This window comes from Phasianus colchicus, chromosome 3 (assembly GCF_987193195.1).
Source record: "Phasianus colchicus chromosome 3, bPhaCol1.hap1.1, whole genome shotgun sequence".
Classification (NCBI taxonomy): Eukaryota; Metazoa; Chordata; class Aves; order Galliformes; family Phasianidae; genus Phasianus; species Phasianus colchicus.
In genome coordinates this window covers 14,819,919-14,839,602 of record NC_143438.1, presented here as the reverse complement: position 1 = coordinate 14,839,602, position 19,684 = coordinate 14,819,919, and the positions used below count along the sequence as shown (strand labels likewise).

At 42.0% G+C, this 19,684-nt stretch overlaps 1 long non-coding RNA gene across 1 annotated transcript; it reads right to left on the bottom strand.

Moving 5' to 3' along the window:
* Positions 1-71: 71 nt before the first annotated feature.
* LOC149918421 (uncharacterized) lies at positions 72-19,311 on the bottom strand. Its single transcript, XR_016465017.1, has 3 exons — positions 16,769-19,311; positions 13,125-13,189; positions 72-217 (listed from the first exon to the last, which is right to left on the bottom strand). It is a non-coding gene; the product is annotated as an uncharacterized LOC149918421 (long non-coding RNA).
* Positions 19,312-19,684: the final 373 nt, after the last annotated feature.

The following is a 19,684-nucleotide window of genomic DNA, read 5'->3' as shown; positions in this document are numbered from 1 at the left end:
ACAGTGCCTTTATCCTATGCACTAGCTATGAAGGTGTATAGATACACAAGCAAAAAGTCAATTCCGTTAAAATAAACACAGGGACCTAAATTGAAGATCTGCTCAGGCTCACATCTTGTACTCACGCCTTGCAGCAAAGCTTCTGCTCTCTCTGCAAATAACTGGGGCTTGAGGTACTTTTGGCTGAAATCTTGCTGCAAGTCCTTAGATGAGGTGTCTAGGGAGAAAAGAAAAGATTGCTGAAATTTCTGGTGCTTATATAACTAAAGGATCTCCTTTCTCTCTGAATTGTCATGCATTTGACTGTTGGCTTGTTCTTTGGTGTTGCTGTCTGAAGAACACACCCCACCTGTGTAAGCTCCAGGCAGCCCGGAAAGCACTCATAATTTCAGCACAGCTGTGCTGGGTAGCCTCTTCCTTTGGCATGTGGGCTATATAAGGAGGTAAGAGATTACTCTTCCAGGTTATTTGACTGTGTAGTCTTTGTGTAAGGACTTTGCTTTCCCTTTCTCCCCAAAAAGTCTTCTAGTGGTTCTTAACTTTATCAGTGACTGTTGCAATATTGTTCTACTATTGAGGTGCTGCACCTGCATTTGACCTTTGTGTGTTTTTCTGAAGCCAGTCACTATGGTTCAGATTTTAATGCCTTTGAGCCTCATCAAGGAGGTTGTTTTTTTTTTAATATTAGCATTTGTGCATTATGGCTGATGGGGAAGACTTTGTCATAGTACTTCAGTCATCTCAACAGTTCCTGCTAAATACACGCCACTGGCAAAAATAAAATAAACGTGGATAAAATAACACTCAGCTCCCACTATGTGTCTGTAAAGCAACTCCACACTTCTAAAACGTGTTCACTAAGTGCATGTGGTTAAAAATATGTTGACTACAGGAAAAAAAGTCCAACAAGGGACATTCATAATTCTTCATTAATTAATAGTCAACCCTTTTTCTCCCCCAATTATTTCAAACACCTGCTCACAGTAAATTTCCTTTGCAGCTTTTTAATGCTACTTTAATATTACTCAGGACTTGGAAACGTACACTAAGCTTCTCCTATTTTTAATTATTTTCAAATTAATTTTAGTTTTCTGAATATTTTCAGTCGTGCCCATTTGTTCAATAAAACTGAATTTTAATTTCAATTTTTTTTTCTTCTTAAAGGCCTCCTAAAGTTTCCAGAGACTACTTTTATGGGCTGTTTTAATGAAAGGTTTTGGAAAGGGACTGGAGATTTCCAAATTCCTCTCTTCAAGTCTCCTCATACAAAAAAAAAAAAAAAAAAAAGAAGAAGAAGAAAGAAAGAAAGAAAAGACTTCACTCAGGTTGACTCACGTCTTGCACACAGCAGATATCCATTCATCTTTGAGCTAAGCTAGGCCTGATGCACCCCAGGGTACGGTTGGCCTTCCTGTCTGCTAGGCCACACTGCTGACTCAGATACAACTTACTGTCAGCCAGAACCCCCAGATCCCTTTCTATGGGGCTACTCTCAGCCTCTTGTCCCCCAGTCTGCATAAATATCCAGGGCTGCCTTGTCCCTGATGCAGAATCCGGCACTTACTCGTTTTGAGCTTCATGTGCTTGGTGATTGCTCAGCCTTCCTATTTAAGTGCTATCTACGAGGCCTCTCCGCCTTCCAGAGATTCAGCAGCTCTTCCCAATTTGTTATAATCTACAAACTTCCTTAGTATGCTTTCAAGCCCTGAGTTCAGATCATTTATAAAAACACAGAAGAGAGCTGACAGTAAAATGGAGTCCTGCAGAGCCCCACTAGTGCCTTCTGCTCTCTTTGAATCAGGCCCTGAATGGAGCACATGGCAGAGCTGTGCCACAGGCCTTTCTGGATGCAGCAGTGCTGCTGTCACCTCTGCAGAGCCTCCCAGTGCTGAGCTAGCAATATCTGTCCTTGGGCTGAGCATGGGCAAAGCTGTGGTCATGAAAAAGCACACTCAAACAACCTTTAAAAGAAAATAAGTGCAAGCCAACAAACACTAGCATAAGCCAGGTAACAAATGCAATGCTAGAAGGAGAGCAAATTCCTTGAATTTATCAATCCAAATGTGGACTGTATGAACTCAGGGGATGGAGATGGCTTAGAAATACATGGCAGGGTCTTGTTTCATTAAAATGTGGTGGTCTCACTGTGGCAATGGAGTATTGGTACTGCAGCACCCTGCTGCCTGCCGTTTGGCCCCCTCTGTTCTGTTAGGTCCCAACAGGTTTGCAATCACTTATCAGCAAAGCTTGCTTCACCAGTTGCATTTGAATAAGACATACAACCAGACTGCTGAAAGGAGCTGTTTAACTGGCACTGACATCTGCTAAGATTCTTAGTTTTGCATTTGACTTCTTTTAAAAAAAAAAAAAAAAAAAAATTTTTTTTTTATGATTCTCTTGTGCAAACTTAAGAAAAATTCATTGGAAGGAGCTTTTATCTACTCTGGTTTTAATGCCTGCCAGTGCCCACCTTTCAGGGTCTGGTTGAAGCTTTCTAATGATATAATTTATTATTTTTTTGTTCTTCCTGTAACAGTGCTAAGTGAAATTCAGAAGGCCTGAATTGTTCGACTTAGTCCTATGGGCAGTGGCAGGCAGAGAACATATCAAAATTATAGAATCATAGAATCATAGGAAGGCCTGCACTGAAAAGGACCTTAACGATCATCTAGTTTCAACCCCCCTGCTGTGTCCAGATGCAAATTAAAATTGTCACATGAAGTTGCACTTTGTTATTGGGGTGGCAGCGCCACATATTAATGACCCAGAAATTTTTCTGCAATGCATTTAACATCAGATCAAGGTAGAATTTTAGCTTGTGATAATCTGTTGCCCAAACGCTTTTCTAGTGTTGTTGTTTTTACATTGTATTGCAATTGTACGCTGAACTTCAGCAGCACTTGGCTGTACTCAGCGCTCCATGATTGCTGTCCTCCAGCAATCTGCACAGCACATCAAACAATCCAGACAGCCAGCTCGATCCCTCAGCCCTTATACCCTATGGCCAGGCAGCCGTGTTACCCTGCTGACGAGCAAGGATGTCGGTTGAGACACCGTGCTGCAAAGGGCTCGCGCGGCCACGAGAGGTCAGCATTGCTGTTTCTTATTTAATAAAACAGTCTCTTCGATGCACTTAATGGGAGGGAGCTTTGGAAAGTCAAGGCAGACCTTCCAGCACGGGCTGGGGTAGGCATCGCTGTGGCACCCCAAGCCTCAGCTAGGGAACACCTTGACATCCTCGTGGAGATGGATGGCCTTTAATATCACTCTGACCACCTTATTTTCAGGCTCTACACCAAATAAGGGTTTTAGCCTCTTCTCACCCCAGGCCTGTTTTCAGATCATGCAGAAGGGCTCCAGGAAGAACCTGAGGTATGATACCAGAAAAGGATCAAAGTTTGTACAACATAAATACTGGCCAAGGCAAATGTGAGGAACAATGACTGCTTCTTACATACTACCATTCTGTAATATTCTCACTTTAGCAACCTTAAGCTCCTCTGCAGAACCTGAACAGAAAACAGATCTGTTTTCAGATTTGCATGTAAATCTGCTGACATAAGTAGAAAAACATGAAGAAACTTGCACCCTCCTGGTATAAATAGAAAAGTTCACACCATATGGTTTGTACATCAAGAGAGAGGTTCTATAAGATGTTAAATACATCAAGTGAGATGATGACTACTCTTATACTGGCTTGAATGGGATGTCAGGGCATTAAGCAGCTGCTACGGTTCTGATCTAGTAAAACACCTATTCTGTCTTTATCCATGCACAGGAATGCTGTGGTAGTCTTAAGGGAAAGGGTGAGAACAGAGATGTGAAGATCCATGCATTTTCTCTTCCTTGGTTTGTGTAAAAGCTAAGCAATCATTATTGAAATAGAAATTATATGGTCAGGGAAATCCTTGGTGATGGCTGTTCTGATGTTTAGTACATAAAATGACATAAGACCTCATACATTTATTTTGGTCTTACTTTCTAGTATATTTAAAAAAAACATATCTTATGTCATCTGCTTTTGTTCAGCAAGCCTTTGGCTCTTGCACTACATTTGCCAGGTTCTTGCTAGCAAGTGTCTTCTCCTCACCTAAGTACTTCTAGACTGCCTGACCAAGCCCGTTCTTTACCTTTTCTATAAAATAAGCAAAGTAATTCTTTACCTTTTTCATCACGTTTGAATCATTTTAATGGATCTCTTTTGTATATATATGTTTTTTTTACAATGACATACTGTAGACACTGTAATACAACCCAGCATTCCACAGCTCCTCAGTGTCAGGCATAACATAAGCAAGGGGTCCTTCCTATTCATTCCCCAGTTGCCAATTTCCATGCTCTTGATTGCCCTTAGCCTCAGTAATCATCAGATCACTTGCAACAGTGACCTGCAAGTTTCCAGTCCCCAGCCTTCACTGCTACTTGCAAATTCCCAGTACTCAGCTTTCACCACATTTTGTTCTTCCAACTCTTGTTGGACTAAGCCCCTCACCTGCATAGTCTGTGGTCCAAGTAGACAAACAAGCCAAAGAACAGAAGTGCAAAGCGCTTTGACCAGAGTGTTTACCATTCCAGCATTAATCACACATCTGTGTGCCCACAGAGAGCAGCCCCGAGGAAAAGAACTTGGAGGTTCTGGTGGATGAAAAGCTCAACATAAACCAGTAGTGTGCTCTCGCAGCCTGGGAAGCCAACAGTATCCCAGGCTGCATCAAAATTGGGGTAGCCAACAGGGAGAAGGAGGTGATTTGTCCCCCTCTGTTCTGCCTTCATGAGGTCCCATCAGGAGTACTGCGGCCAGCTCTGGGGCCTCCAGCACAGAAGAGATGTGGAATTGTTGGAGTGGGCCCAGAGGAGAGCTATGAAGATGATCAGAGGACTGGAGCACTTTTCCTGCGAAGAAAGATTAAGGTAGAGTAGAGTAGCTTGTTCAGTCTGGAGAAGAGAAAGCTCCAGGAAGACCTCACTGTGGTGTTTCATAAAGTGAACTTAGAAACAAGAGGGGGATCAACTTTTTGCACAGTCTGACAATGATAGGACAAGAGGAAGCAGTTTTAAACTAAAAGAGGGAGATTTAGGTTAGGTTATATGTTTCTTAGAGGGTAGTGAGGCAGCGGTACAGACTGCCCAGAGAAGCTGTGGGTTCCCCACCCCTGAAGGTGCTTAAGGCCAGGTTGGATGGGGCCCCGAGCAGCCTAAGCTGGTGGGTCTCTGCCCTGCCCATGGCAGGGGGTTGGAACTGGCTGGGCTTCAAGGTTTCTTCCAGCCCAAATCATTCTGCATTCCCTGATTTTGTGATTCCGTGATTCTATGATTCTGTGATCTGCCCTGGAGTGAGTGTCTAAATCAGTGACATCCCTACCTGCTGACCACCACCCAACCATAGAGCCATAACATACTTGCCACTCGCATGTGCTGCATTACTGCTTGTGTGAGTGCTCCCCTGCTGTTCCCAAGCAAAAGCAAAGCTCAGGCAGTAGATCATCACTAACCCAGCTCATGCTGACAGAGTTCAGCTAATAAACACTTATGCAGCTCTGGCAGCAGGTCTGGCAGACGGAAGATGATGAACAGCCAGGAGAGAGATGAAGCTCCTCATGTCCACAGCCAGCTCAGCTGCAGCCTGGTGGAACATGAAGACGTTCTGTGTTGGGTCTCTGGTTCTTATCTCAGCCGCAGCTTCTGCTGCCTGCACAAGCCCTGGGCATAGTCAGGGAATGGGGCTAGATCAGTTCAGAAGGGTGACTGGTTCTGAATGTGGGCCCCAGCAGCTCAATCAGACATTGAAAAATCAATTAGTTGTCTGGAAGATGTAAAGGGAGGGAGAAGGCTGCAGAAATTGGTTTATTACAAATACACTGCTTCCTGCTATGATGAGCGCCCATGAAGTTATGGAGATGTCACTGGTGATTTGACTGGACAAGATGGGGCCCTTGGTGGCACTGGTTTGGGGGGAAGGGCCTTAACCACTTGTGAAGTCAAATGCTGACTTGATTCTCTTGTGAACCCCAACCCTGTGTTCATGAATTCACATTTAAATAACAACAAAATCCACATATGTACTGTATGCTGATGCCAGCTTTCACGTAAGCAGTGAGTTATCACTCGTTGCCTCATTAGCAAAGGCATGAGGGCTTGGCAATCTCAGAAGACAGCCAAGGTGAAGTGGGCAGCATCTTCTCTCCATGCTACTACTTGAAGCAAAGGAATAAGAAACAGACTGAAAGGTCTGGCAAAGCAAAAGCAGATAGTCTCTGCTCTTAATTTCTTGAGCAAATCCCTGTGTAGTGGCACATTCTGCATAAAGGCAGTATTGACAGTTTTGAGTATCAAAGCTCCAATGCCTTCCAAAATCCTTAGTGTGGCTTAAAGATTCTGAGACTTCTTAAAAAAAAAAGTCAATTTCCTTTTATTTTCCTTTGGGTTTTGGAGTCTTTTGAGGAGTGTTTTTTTCCTCTTTGTTGCAAAAATAAAGGTTTACCTTTTGCTGTGAATGAATGCAGAGGGCCTTATGGACTCCCCTGGTTCCAGCTTCTGAGTCTTTAAGGGAAACACGAAAAGTCATTAAGATATGCAATTAAATCATGACCGTGGCTAGCACAGCAAATATAAATGCAAACCCTGCCCTAGAGAACAAAGACCCATTCATTCTACTTAAATTGGTTTTGTAACTTGCTTGCTGCTTCTTTTTTCCCCCCATCCTTATTTCTTCAGAACAAGGGGGAACTTTCTTGGCTAATGCCACATCCTGGATAGTAAGAAAAACCTGTGCTCAGCTGCCTGAGTCTGCCGTGCCTCCTGTCTGCCACCCCACTAGAAAAGTGAGGTTACAAGCAAATATCAGCAGAGACAGAACGAAAATAAAAAGCCTTGATAACTCTGGTAAAGTCGCCATTATGCAACTACAAATGATAGGAGTGGAAATATAGATGCTGAAAATGTCTAAAGGCAGCTGAGGTTGCATTTCTTATTGGAAGTAAGAGGTGAAGGAAGATCAGTCAGTGGCAAGCGCTCTTACTCTATATATTGAGAAGGATTTGCCAGCAAAGGATATTAATGACCTGAGAGTGAATTGCAAGACCACAGGGGAAATCTGAACTGAAAATGGAAAAGACAGAAAGCTAGGCAGGGGGATTTGTATCGAGTTAAAGTGTCAACATTTAGAGATGGATGGATCACTGTAGCTCAGACCAGGAGGGACGGGAAAAAAAAGCTCAACAAAGAAACCAAAGTATACATCAAACCATACCACCAGTGTTTCCCTTTACTCCAAAATTAAAGCTCTGCCAGCCTGACCTTAAATGTGCAACCAGATTGGTTCAGAGTGAAAAGTAGTAGTTTAAAGAGTGGGGCAGATTGCCTCTGACACCTCTCAAAAACTTTTTGTTCCTCCTCAGTATCCCTCCGGCCCCTCTTTTTTATATCCCTCAAGTGTCACTGAATACCATCCCTTTGGTACTTCATTAAATTTAAATGACCCAACACATCTAAATGGATGAAGGGCTTTCAGAACGCAATGCATCCAGAAAGATTGCTGGCCAAGTATATTGAAGGACCAATGGTGCAATACTTGGGGTTACAGTTTTTTGAAGACCACGATTTGTATTGGAATATTCTGTTTTATAATCCTATCTCTGTTCCTATCATGAATACATACTAAAAGATGTAATCTATGAAAAGTATCTCCCATGTTTTTCATTTAGATCTTCTCTTATTTAAACATGAGAACCACACATTTGAGACATGCTCATGCTGCAATTTATAGAATGTGCTGGGGTGTTGGGTTGGTGTTGTTTTCTTACCACTTCTTAGAAATCATTTATGTTCTAGGCATTTCCATAGCTATTTATGCCCTTTAATCCCCACAAACTGGCTGAGTGCTTTGGCTTAGTCTTCCTCTTTCTGAAATGAGGCATGGTCCTGTTGATCCCCTACTGTGAGCCAGAAGAGGGGCTGCAGGAGGACAGGGAGGTCTGTTCTCCTGGTATGGGGTAGGTCAAGGGAGGACCCTGCCTGGAGATTCACAAGCTTCTCATGCAGAGACAACTGAGAGCTGGTCCAAGATACAGAATACAACTGGCTCAAAATTCCTTTTTCTTTCAAGCTACAGGGTTTTTCAATCAACTACAGATTTTAGCTGCAAGATGTAAAATTTGGCTGCTGTATAGGCTTAATTTATTAACAGTTTATTCCAACCTTTCAGACGATTAGCCAAATTTGCTACTCTGAATGGCCAAACTAGAAATTGGTCCTAGTTTCACGAGAGAAAGAGACTCCTTGTAAGTTCCTCATGATGTCTTGATTTCAGATATATGAGAAGCACATACCCAACAAAACCTATTCTCCCCTTCACTCCAGTTTTACTCTTTCCTTTTCCAGTTCTAAAAGTGAGATGTGCTGAAGTGTGTAAAAAACATATACCCACATTTCCCACACTTTTCCAAAGCTCAGAGTGAATTCCATGAGACTGTGTGAGTTAATTAGTTTTCCCCAAAGCCACTCAGCCACTGCTAAGTAAAATAGAGGACGGAATTGGTCCACTTTTGGAGTTCACACCATGGTGTTAAGAGCGTTGATTTTTATTAAATGAAAACCAGTCAAAACTTCCTTCGTGTCACATTTTTGGTAGCATTTTTTCCTTAAACTCTTCATTTTATCTCAGAAGTATCTCCCCACATTTTAAAGTTTAGATAAGTATTGAAAGTATTCTTAAAGCTTTCTATACACTTCTGCTTATTTTAAGCAAATAGCTTGAGTAGATAAAGACATTAAGGAATCTAGTCTATGATGAAGGCTCCCAACTTTTATCTCTTAACTTGGTGAAATGTCAATAAACTCTTCGTGATTTGAAGAGACAGCTTTGACTGCTTGTATGTAGGTTGCTCTGAAAGTAATGCCTCCTGTTTATTTCGATAGAAACCACAACAGTTAAAAAGACCACAATAATACTACTTGATAGAGCAAATTCTTAGCTACATAAAAATGTTTTTCAGTGTAGTCACCACTATTAGCTATGCATTTTTAACAGTGATGAACAAGAGGTTGTATGCTTGTAAATATCTGCATCAGCAGAGGTGACCTGCTCTTTTAAAGCTGCTATGATGGTATAATTGGTATAATTGCTAGGAAAATGTTGTCCCTGCAGTCCCTCTTTCATTGGCCCAAACAGGTGGAAGTCAGAAGGCACCAAATCCAGCACCAAATACGATGAGTATAGACTAGACGTGGATGTGCTCCATGGACTTCACTCTGGTATGGGGCCTGGCATTTTTTGTGTTCAAAAGTTTGTCTTCTTCCTTGGCCTGGCTTTGGAAGTTTGAGTCTTCAGCTTAGTCATGATGTAGTAATCAGAGTTGGTGGTTTGTCTGCATTTCAGAAAATTCAGAAAGTCCACCCCTTTCCAATCCCAAAAGATGGTGCCAATCACTTTGCCCACTGAGGGCTGCATCTTGAACATTTTTATTCAATGGGGAATACACGTCACCACTCCATGGACTGCTGTTTTGACTTCAGCTGGCTCATAGTATTGACATCACATCTTATCACCAGTAATTATGTGATACGAGAAACTGTCACCTTCAGCCTCATATTGGTTTATAGGTCCTGACAAACTTGCAGACAGCATTCTTTCAATTCCTATGTGAGCATTTGTGGGACCACTTGGTATAAACTTTGCAATATACTAAAGTTGTCACCATTGTTTCCAATACATTAAAGCCTATATATAGCTCCATAAACAACTTCCTGGTTCTTATCCACTCATTTGCATGAGTGATGGAGATGCTCTTCATTTCATGGTATGACAGCTTGTTCCACCTGGAACAAGTGGTTTATCTCTTATGGCACTGTTGCCAAAGCTGAAACCACAACCCACTGCCTCACTGTGTTCAAATGCATTGTTCGGTCTCCAAAAACGTTCAGCAAGTATCAACAAATGTCAGTGGGGGTAATTTTTTCTGCATGGAGCAATCTGATTCTACACCTTTGCTTCATACACACTTCCACCGTTTCATCAGACACCATTTTGTCAGACTGCCTCTCTGCTGCCATCTATCCCCAGCAACAAAATGTAAGGGAATACTGGTAGGAAAGTTCAATCATACCACCATCTGCCTCTGACATTGTGGGTCAGTATAATAAAATAGAAGGCCTTCCCTTCAGTGCAGCCCTCATCATTTATGTCAGGAAGTCAACAATTATGTGAGTTTTGGGATATCCAGCAAAACTCATTTGTGAAGCATTTCTTCCAGCAGAACAGGAGAAGGAACAGGATATTTGCGAAGGATGGGATTCAAGATAGGACAAGTATATTTATTAGCTGCACCAAAGCAGAAAGCAGCAGGAGCAAGCATGCACAAAGGCTTTTTTAGGCACTTCGTTTGGATGTAGAGCTTGTGTATGCTCAACAATTGGCTTCCAAATGTTGCAAACCACACATGGGATCTGAGAAGGGGCTGCAGCTTCTTACATGCCTTCCAGAGTGAAGAAAGCTGTTTTCAAAAAGAGGAACCATGCTTCCCAGCTTCACAAGGAATGAGGAGCTGCAGGGCACAGCCAGATGAAGGCCACATCGGTAAACTCTGTAAAACCAAGCACCTACACCTGGAGCTCTCCCAAGGCACCTAATGTGTTGGGCTGTCACATCCAGCTGGGGCTAGGACTCAACTGGATAGTGTTGGCTGAATCTCTATTGGCAATTGTTGTCCCAAAGAAGTCACCGAGACTGCTTCACGTGGTTAATTGCTGGTTGACAGAGACCTCTCAGCACATCTCTCCCATGTTTTTGGCAATGGTGCTTAGAGTGAAAACAAATAAATAAAACAAAAGAAAAGAAAAGCCTCTCTCAACCCCCCAGCCAGTGTGTTCCAATGTGCTCAAAGTCTTTGGCAAATATTTGGAATCTATTTTCAGAAAGAGTTCCAAAGGTTTCCCAAAACCCAGATTTGACTAGACTCTCCCATCCTCAGTGCAGGGAAACAGAGTGAATAGATAGGGTGTGATATAGACTTTTCTGAAAGTTTGTTTGGATTTCAGGAAGTGAACAAGATAAGCCATACAGCCCTTTCCTGCTTTTAATTTTTTTTTCCAATCCTGACAAATTCTTGAAAGAGAGAAGTCTCAGATGAGTTTGTCAAGTTCCTTCCACCTCACTTGTCCTTTAAAAAGCCATCCACACATTAAATTGGGAGCTAGCATGAAATCAGTCTTTACCAGCTAAGCCCTTGGGCACATATGAAAGCTGTTTCCTTCATCATTTCTGCAGCACAGAACACTATTTTCTGTCTTTATCCATCTCTTTCAAAACTTGCTGAGATTGGGAAATAGTTCACTGTGTACTATAGAATGCACCACAGGTATGGAAAAGGGGAGAAAGGAAATAATCCTTATCATGTTGAGCACTGCAGGTGTTGAAGTGCAAATGAGGCATCTGACATCACATTGGACTTGCTGCCATAAAAGCCTGCGCAAAGACCAAGACCAAGTCAGCAAGACCATTCTCCAGCCTAGCTGCCCCAGGTTCGGAAAGGAAGACTGCATAACAATCAATTACAAAATCTGCCCTTCTCTAGGCAGATTTGATCCTGTGCATGCTCATTTACTTGGCATAAGCTCTGGTCTTCATGGTCATTCCAATATGCTCATGGATGTCTGGTTTGCCAATATGTGTCTGACCCTTTGTGTCTTAATTCAGACAGACCTCTGAATTTTCAGATATCTGGATTTCATGCTAGAGTACCTATATAGATAAGCTGTTTTCTGAGTGTGTCCCTGTCTAGGATAGCATATTTCTTAGTGAGAGAAAAAATCAGGTATCTCAATAAAAAATGATTTTATTTCCCCCTCCTTTTTCCCAGCTCTCATTTCTCTGATACTGTACAAAAAGCAAACATTTGTTAGCAGCACTTTTCAGAAAGCAGACTTTTAATACTTGATCAGATTAATCTCTGGAACCCTGTATGTTACTGTAAATATGAGGCTGGGCAAACAATTTCTATTCCTCTGCTGGAACATGCTGATCTTCCTTTCCTCTTGTTTCTATGATCTGAACTAATTTCTTACTTGAAATCAACAGCACCTAAAAGTATTCCCTCGAATTAATTTTTAAAAGCAACTTGCTGCACTGATTCTACATGTTGCATGGATATTCAAGGGTCATTTTATGCAGTAGAGATTTTTCCCCCAGCAGATGTTACCAGAGAGTAACAGGAAGATGGAGAAGGGCTACAAAAGCAAGGGTATTAATGATACTAAAGAATGTAATGGGTAAATGCATCAGATAGCCTTTGAAATATACATGATAAAAGCTTAAAACAATTTTATATTTGTAGTAGTCAGGTGAGTGGCAAAGAAAATCTGTACCATTCTTGGAATAGTTTCTGAGTTTGTTCTTTTTTTTCTATTCTTTTTATAGAGGGCATTAAGTCATATGCTGATAGTTGGTGCTGCTTTTTTTGAAGATACATTCCTGATGTGAAATATACAAGTACTGAGAAACTCTTACTGAAGCATATGTAGAAGTATGAGCATCTGCCCACTCCTCTCAATGAGGCTTCTTCTCAGCTTTGGAGATCTTTAAAATGGGGAAAGATCAGTAAATTTTCCATACTGATGAAGAATTTAGCCATTCTGATGAGGCTATCCATAGGGGACTATGATAGTTAGACATCATATAGGACCAAAAAATACCAGCTTTTCTGTTTCTTCCTGAATTACTTTTTATATTTGCCCCAATCAACCTAACCCTTTTCTTGTAACCTCTCCCTAGTTCACCAGGCTTATTGACTCTGAATCTCTTCATCTGCAAAACAGAATTAGTTTTGTGCCATAACAGTGCCATACATTCAAACAAACATTCATGTGGTACCATTTCAAAACTTCCAAATAAAATACATGCTAACCATAATATCTCTGTAGTGCCAGGGAATGCCAGCTGTGTTCTGGCTGTGTGTGTGCATGCATGGTGCTATTACCTCTTCACTAGGAGGTATCCCATGACAGAACTGATGCCAGATCATAAATGTGTGACCTGACCTCCCTAGCAGTGCAGTCCTCTGCAGGCTCAACCTAGAAAGCATTTCCAACAAAGTGTTTTTAAAAAACAGTATATGTGTTTCATTACTTACTCTGCTGCAGCTGGTCTTTTGGCTTTTTCTCTCAGTTTATCTCTTTCAGCTATTCATTTGTCTCCCTGTTGGGAAAAGAGATGAGACAGTAATACATGGAAACCATAAGTGACCTCACTTTTAGGATATATGAAACAAAGATGGAGATGTGATTTGGACAGAGCAGGGTGGTCTAAAGAAAGAGGATCACAAAGAAAACTAAGAGTTGAAGGAAATATGGGCCACTCCAGCTAACCAATTATCCAGTATTTTGGGCTGCCTAATTGCAAGGAACATACACTTGGGTCAAAATTTCAGAAAAGTGCATCAAACAAGTGTTAAAATCACTGCAAAAGTATCTTCCTTCCACATTTACGTATCCAACTGCAAGTGCCCAGAATTGACCAGTACCTGCTGCAAATAGACATGTTGAGTAAAGCTGTGACAGCTCCAGCTGTGCCTAAAATGGCTGAGGGTCTGAGGACACTCTTTTCAGTGTGGGTGGCTACACAAAACTCCAACCCGTGTGGGAGGCAGTTAGACTGCAAGTCTCAATTTGTCATGCCTAATTTCACCATTTATGGCTGCAATACATTATGTTTGGAGAGGGAGTATCAGCAGCATACCATGCATCAATCCAAAGGCTGAATTCCTTAGTAGATTAAATAGCCTTCATCTTGATAAGTGATTGCATTTCTGTTGCAGCACATACGGTGCTGTGAAGCACATAATGCTGTTAATAGCTGGGAAAGAGTACAGCATGAGAAAGTCCCTTTCCAGACTCACTTCCTCAGGATGTCGTTCGGATTTAGAAATATCTGTGGGCTGCAAAGCTTCCACCCACATTTCTAACTTCAATATTTCCTGGATGCTTGAGTTCCCTTAGGACCAACATATCATGGTATACCAGAAAATATTATACATAGCTTTGCCCTCTAGATCAGCAGTGCCCTCTGGAAGAACCCTTTGTTTTACTGGCAGCAGCAAGTACACACGTTATCCAAAGCTGCAAGATCAGCAGAAATGAAGAGCTTTTCTCTTTGACAGCAGCTGTAGTTGTCTGGGCTGAAATACCTCAGATTAGTATGACACTTTACCACAAAATATCCCCATCCTGCCTAAAGAGCCTGCCCAAAACATGCCCTTTCTCTCCTTACCTTCCAGTGTTGGCAGCATGTGAATGCTTATTTTCCCAGTGTGTCACATAAGAAGCTTTTAAGAAATGTTCCCTCCTCAGTCATTTCTGCTAACTCCATAAAAAAAAGTTTAAAACACAAGGGGACAAAACTACAGAAATCTATTTATCAAGGGAAAAGAGCAAATTCTGTTTCTATGCACAGAAGCAATAGAGAGCAGTCTATTACCAAAGTTCTGAGCCAGTGCTGCTTTTAGATCTGAGATAATCGCCAAAGTATTTAGCAGAACAGAATGTTGTATTTTATGGCACTCTCTCTACCTGAAAACTGCTACTTAATGGACTGAGGTGACAGTAAAAGGCGCATTTCTAAAAATTTGGACTTATACTCTGAAAAGTAAGGCATGTCTCTGTACTCTGAAAACAGAAATGAATGTGGAATTAAATCTATTGACTTAAAAAAAACCCAAAACTTTGCTCTAGCTTCACTGTTGGATTTTTAAAAACCCACACTAACCTCTTGAAGGCTTCCAAGACATTATAATAATAAATAATGTTCTGCAGTGTGTTTTCTGTCACATCCTCCAGTTTCAGATGTAATTGAATGTGCAATTTGGTCTTTTGCATGAATGTTGAAATTCTGTTGGCGATGTTTGTAGTTCTGTTCTGTTGCAGACAACACCAAGCTGAGTGCTGCGGTTGGCACACTGGAGGGAAGGAATGCCACTAGAGGACTTCGATGGCCTTGAGAGATGGGCACATGCAAACCTCATAAAGTTCAACAAAGCCAAATGCAAGATTCTGCACATGACTCAGTGCAATCGCAAGCACAAGGATGATCAGAGGGCTGAAGTACTTTTCCTATGAGGACAGTCTGAGAGAGTGGAGTTGTTCAGCCCGGAGAAGAGAGTACTCCAGGTAAACGTTTTGGCAGCCTTCCAGTATGTAGAAGGGGCCTATAGGAAAGTTGGAGAGGGGCTCTATCAGGGTGTGTAGTGATAGGAAAAGAAATAATGGTTTTCAAATGAAAGAAGGTAGATTTATATTAGATACTAAGGAATTCTTTACTATGAGAGTGGTGAGGCACTAGGAAAGCTTGCCCAGGTAAGTTGTGGAAGTGTCCAAGTCAAGACTGAATGGGGCTTTGAACAACGTAGCCTAGTGGAAAGCATCTCTGTCTATGGCAGGGGGTTAGAACTGAATGATCTTTAAGACCCCTTCCAAGCCAAACCATTCTACGATTCTATGTAAGAACTGGAAGAGGCCATAGGACATTCTTCTCAAGCTTCACGATGTCTTAGAAGTAACAGCAGGAGTAAAAAGTACTTACAAATTATTGCTGAGACTGGATTAACTCTCAACATTCTAGCAATTTAACATTGTGTTACTGCTCGTGCAGAATCTAACTTACAGTATATCTGTGTTGCCTTGGCTGCTGTTTTACACATACACTGGATACAAGAACCCTCTTCAAGTATCATGCAAAAAGCTTTTGTATTGTTCTGTCCATTTTCTCCCAGCAGTAAATTTCCTACCATGGATAAGTTCCTATACCAAAATATACAGTGCTTTTACTGGTTATAGGCCAGGGAGTGGAATTCTTCACTGATTCTCCCAGACATCATCCTTATTCAGACTCCAGGAGCAGAAGAAGGTGACCAGGATATACATATGAGGGCTATTTTACCTGCTGTTGCTAATGGCCTCTGATTGCCATCAGCAAGGGACAAGATGTAGGATATAATAAAGATGTCCCTCAGCCTCACCTTCTTTATGTAGGGGATATGAATGAAGGAGAGGACAAAAACTTGGCTCCTTTGCTCCCCCCTGCATCTTGCTACGAAGAAGAATATTTCCATCTGGAAAGTGCAAGTGTAGTCACTGATACAACTGCATCTTGTCACTTAGTAAATCCGTCCTGAAGACCATTGTCTGAAAATGAACATGAGTTGGTCCTCCTTACTACTTCAGTATCACTTGATACTGAACATACACACATAAATATTCTTCACTTAAGTCCCCCCAAAATGTCCACAACCACAGAAGAGGAAAATGTGAAGAGAAGAAAAGAAGTAGAAATGTGCCAGGCCCCACTTCCTGACTCTCCCAGCCACGGCCTAAAAACACAGCTGAGATCACTGACAATTACTCTGAATTATCTCTCAGTTTAATTCTTGCCTCTGTTTGAGATTATCTGAATCCTTCTGCCTCCAGTGTAGGTGTATGTGAGCCATGAGCAGGCTATATGCAGCATTCCAGGTCGTGCCTTTCCCACCACTAAGCTGTTTCACTTTGTTAGCAATAACTCTTCACTGGACTGGAGAAGGTGAGGCCTAGAGGTCAGGGCATTTATGTGGAAAGAAGGAAATCTGTGTCATTCGTCCCATGGGAAGGCTTTCTGTGTGGCCTCAGACACTATTACTCACTTTCTCTCTGGCACACTGGCTATTTTTGCAGGTTCAAATTACTGCAGAGGGAGGAAAGATCTGAAGCAGGGCCTACCGGGCCCTCAGTGAGTGCTGTAACTTACCAGACAGAGGGGGAGACAGCAAGAGGGGACCATCTTCCTTGGCTGTGCTCTGTAGGCACCAAGCCAGTTGGCATGTCTAAGACTGACTTTGCAACTGAAGCAGGCATGGAACAAGTTTCTGTGAATCATGGCAAAGCCCAGATTTCAAGCACTCTCTTTACAACATAATATGATAAATCTGAGACAGTGCAAAGACTAAAGACCTGAGCTTTAGGTGGCTAGAAGATGGCAGTGGTGGAAACACAAGTGACAAGGGACAGCACACACCTCTAGAATGAGGTAATAGCTGAGCAAGGGCTTTAGGTACTTTCACGTGCAGCTTTCTGGAATTGAGACCAATGTGTTTTTCTCAGGCAAGACCATCAGAATCAGTGCCCCCAGACTTCACCAGGAGCTTTACCACTCAGAACTAAACCCTAAGTGCCAGCTACAATTCCAATAGCATTCAAAATGAGCCCATCCTCATCTTCAGTCCCACACCTGCTTCATTGATGCTTGCTTTGCATTTGGAACAATGATGTTATTGGCTACAGTGCGCACCTTTACGAAAATAGGGGAGTTTTCCAGTCATTTCTACTGCAAATGGAAGGAGAGACTCCAGGAGACCTCATACCGTAATGAACCAAAATCCCTGGATTAGCCTCCTCCAGGCTTGTCTTCAGCAGAGTCATTACGTAAGTATAATAGCTACATAATGCACAGGTGAGACAAAGATCTCATAAGACAGCACAGCAGGGAGCAGAACTAGAAACAGTAAAGTATGCTTTTCCATCCTGCTGTAAAAAAAGAGGGGCATACTGACTGAGGGTCTGTCAGAAACAAATGTCGATGTCAAGACCTGTGCTCTCCTGCAGAGTTTGGTGCTGGCTAAGTTGTCTCTGCTGGAGTTTGGCAAGAAGTGATGCAAGTGAAGAGGCTGAAAGGATGTGATTATTTAGCACCAGCAGGTTTGTGAGTCCCTGCAGCAGAGGGTTGGCATGTAATACTCCAGCAAATCATGGCATAACATTGATGCTGCCACTTTGGCTTCAGTGGATCTCAGCAGCAGGAGTTATGCAAACACAGCTGTAAGCAGAGACCTACTGTTACTATCTATAGAAAACCAAATGTGACAGCAGCCCGGAGTGTCCCAGGCATGGACTTCTTCCCTTTTAGTTAAAGTTCTTCTTAGGTTTTACTCAGACTGTGTGCACCAACAGGAGGATGGATGAGTAGCTCCTCAGAGAACACATCCTGGTGTGACTAAGCATCTGAGTAAGCGCACAGGCGTGTACAAAGGTTATGAAAACTGTCTTATAGCATTTGCTCAATTCTCATGTATGGAAAGCAGCAAGAGATTTTGCCAAAGTAAAGACTGAATTAATACCCAAACATTCGGTCATTACAGCCTGTTTCTTATTTATATTAATGTTCTTTTTGACAGCTGTGATATCTAAAAAGAGCCTGGCACCCAATTTACCCAGCATACAATCCATCAAAATTTTCATAAAGTAAAAAGGGCACAGCATAAATGAAGATTTGTCCCTTTGTTGTTTCTGCTATCCTGCCTGGAACTTTGTGGTGGTGCAGAAGCAGACAAACCCCTCTCAGCCACCACAGTATTTGGGTTAAAATCTCCCTGGGGAAACTGAGAGAGGATGTAGGCACAGGATTCAGACAGAGTTAGTGAATTTCCAACCTCATGGCTACCAGGGGACAAGACCAACAACTGCAAGTTCCTGCAGAACCAGCCCACCCATTTGGCTGCCTCTACCCCTATGCACTCCTTGAAGAAATCTGAGAGACAGCAGGCACCTGCTCTGGCAGGGGCAGAGGACGGCCATGTCTGGAGGGCAAGGACTCAGCCCAACGAGGTGGCTGGATGGGAAAAGCAAAGGAGAAATGCAGGCAGTGAGGAGAGGAGGTCACAGGGACACCAGGCAGATGGCTGCACAAGGCAAAGGCTGAAAACTAGGGACGAGGAGGTCATAAAGTGCATAAGGAACAGCAGACAAAAAGGGCCAGCTCTGCAGAGTCTACCTCCAGCCCATGCTCTGGGCCCATCTGGATATTGTTAGGCCTCCTGCCCACCCACCTACCATGCCTGGAACGTGCAAGTACCTTATCTTGCATTTCTTGTAATGCAGAACACCAACTTCTTTTTATGCTTCTTGGCACAGTTTATGACCTTTTTACAACTCCTTCCCTGTCAGGATATAGGCCATAAAGATATTTTAAATGGCTTCTCTTGGTGGTGATCTATTAGTTGGAATAATGGCTCCATATGCAAAGTATGAACCCATAACTACTGCAAGCTAGCCCATACCTTCACATCGTTCGAATCCTGTCTCAGGAGCCACTCGTCCTTTGAACCTACAAGAAAATAACCAACAAAAAATTAAGTACAAGGACTGTTGAGCATAATTTATGTAACTTTTCCCATTTTCAAGCTGCAATTACCTATCTGCAGACTGGATGAATAGTGGGTTTTCAGTTCAGTTGCTGAGCAGAAGTATCAAACAAAAAAAACATTTGGTTTAAACCAAAGTAGAATTTTTCAGATTTTCTTGAAATGTGAAAAGGTCGGAATTATTTATTTTCTGTTTCAAATTACTTAATCCTCTTAAAATGCTTTAGAAGCTGTAGATTGCCTGTGAAGTGAAAAATGTTTCAGAGTGAAAGTCTCAATGTCCCATCAGTTTTCAAAGAGGTTTGGCTACCCTAAACTTAGTACTCTAGGAGAGCATTAGTACAAGCTGCTTCAACAATTCAAAATTCTCTCATAAATTCATTGTATTTTGCCAAAAGTTAGGATTCTGAATTTACAAAAAGCCTCACTCACCATAAAAAAAAAAAAATAAACAAATAATTTTTCATCTATTTTGTTGTTCAAAAGAACAAAAGACCAAAAATACAGAGCTGTATTTTCTCTTGACT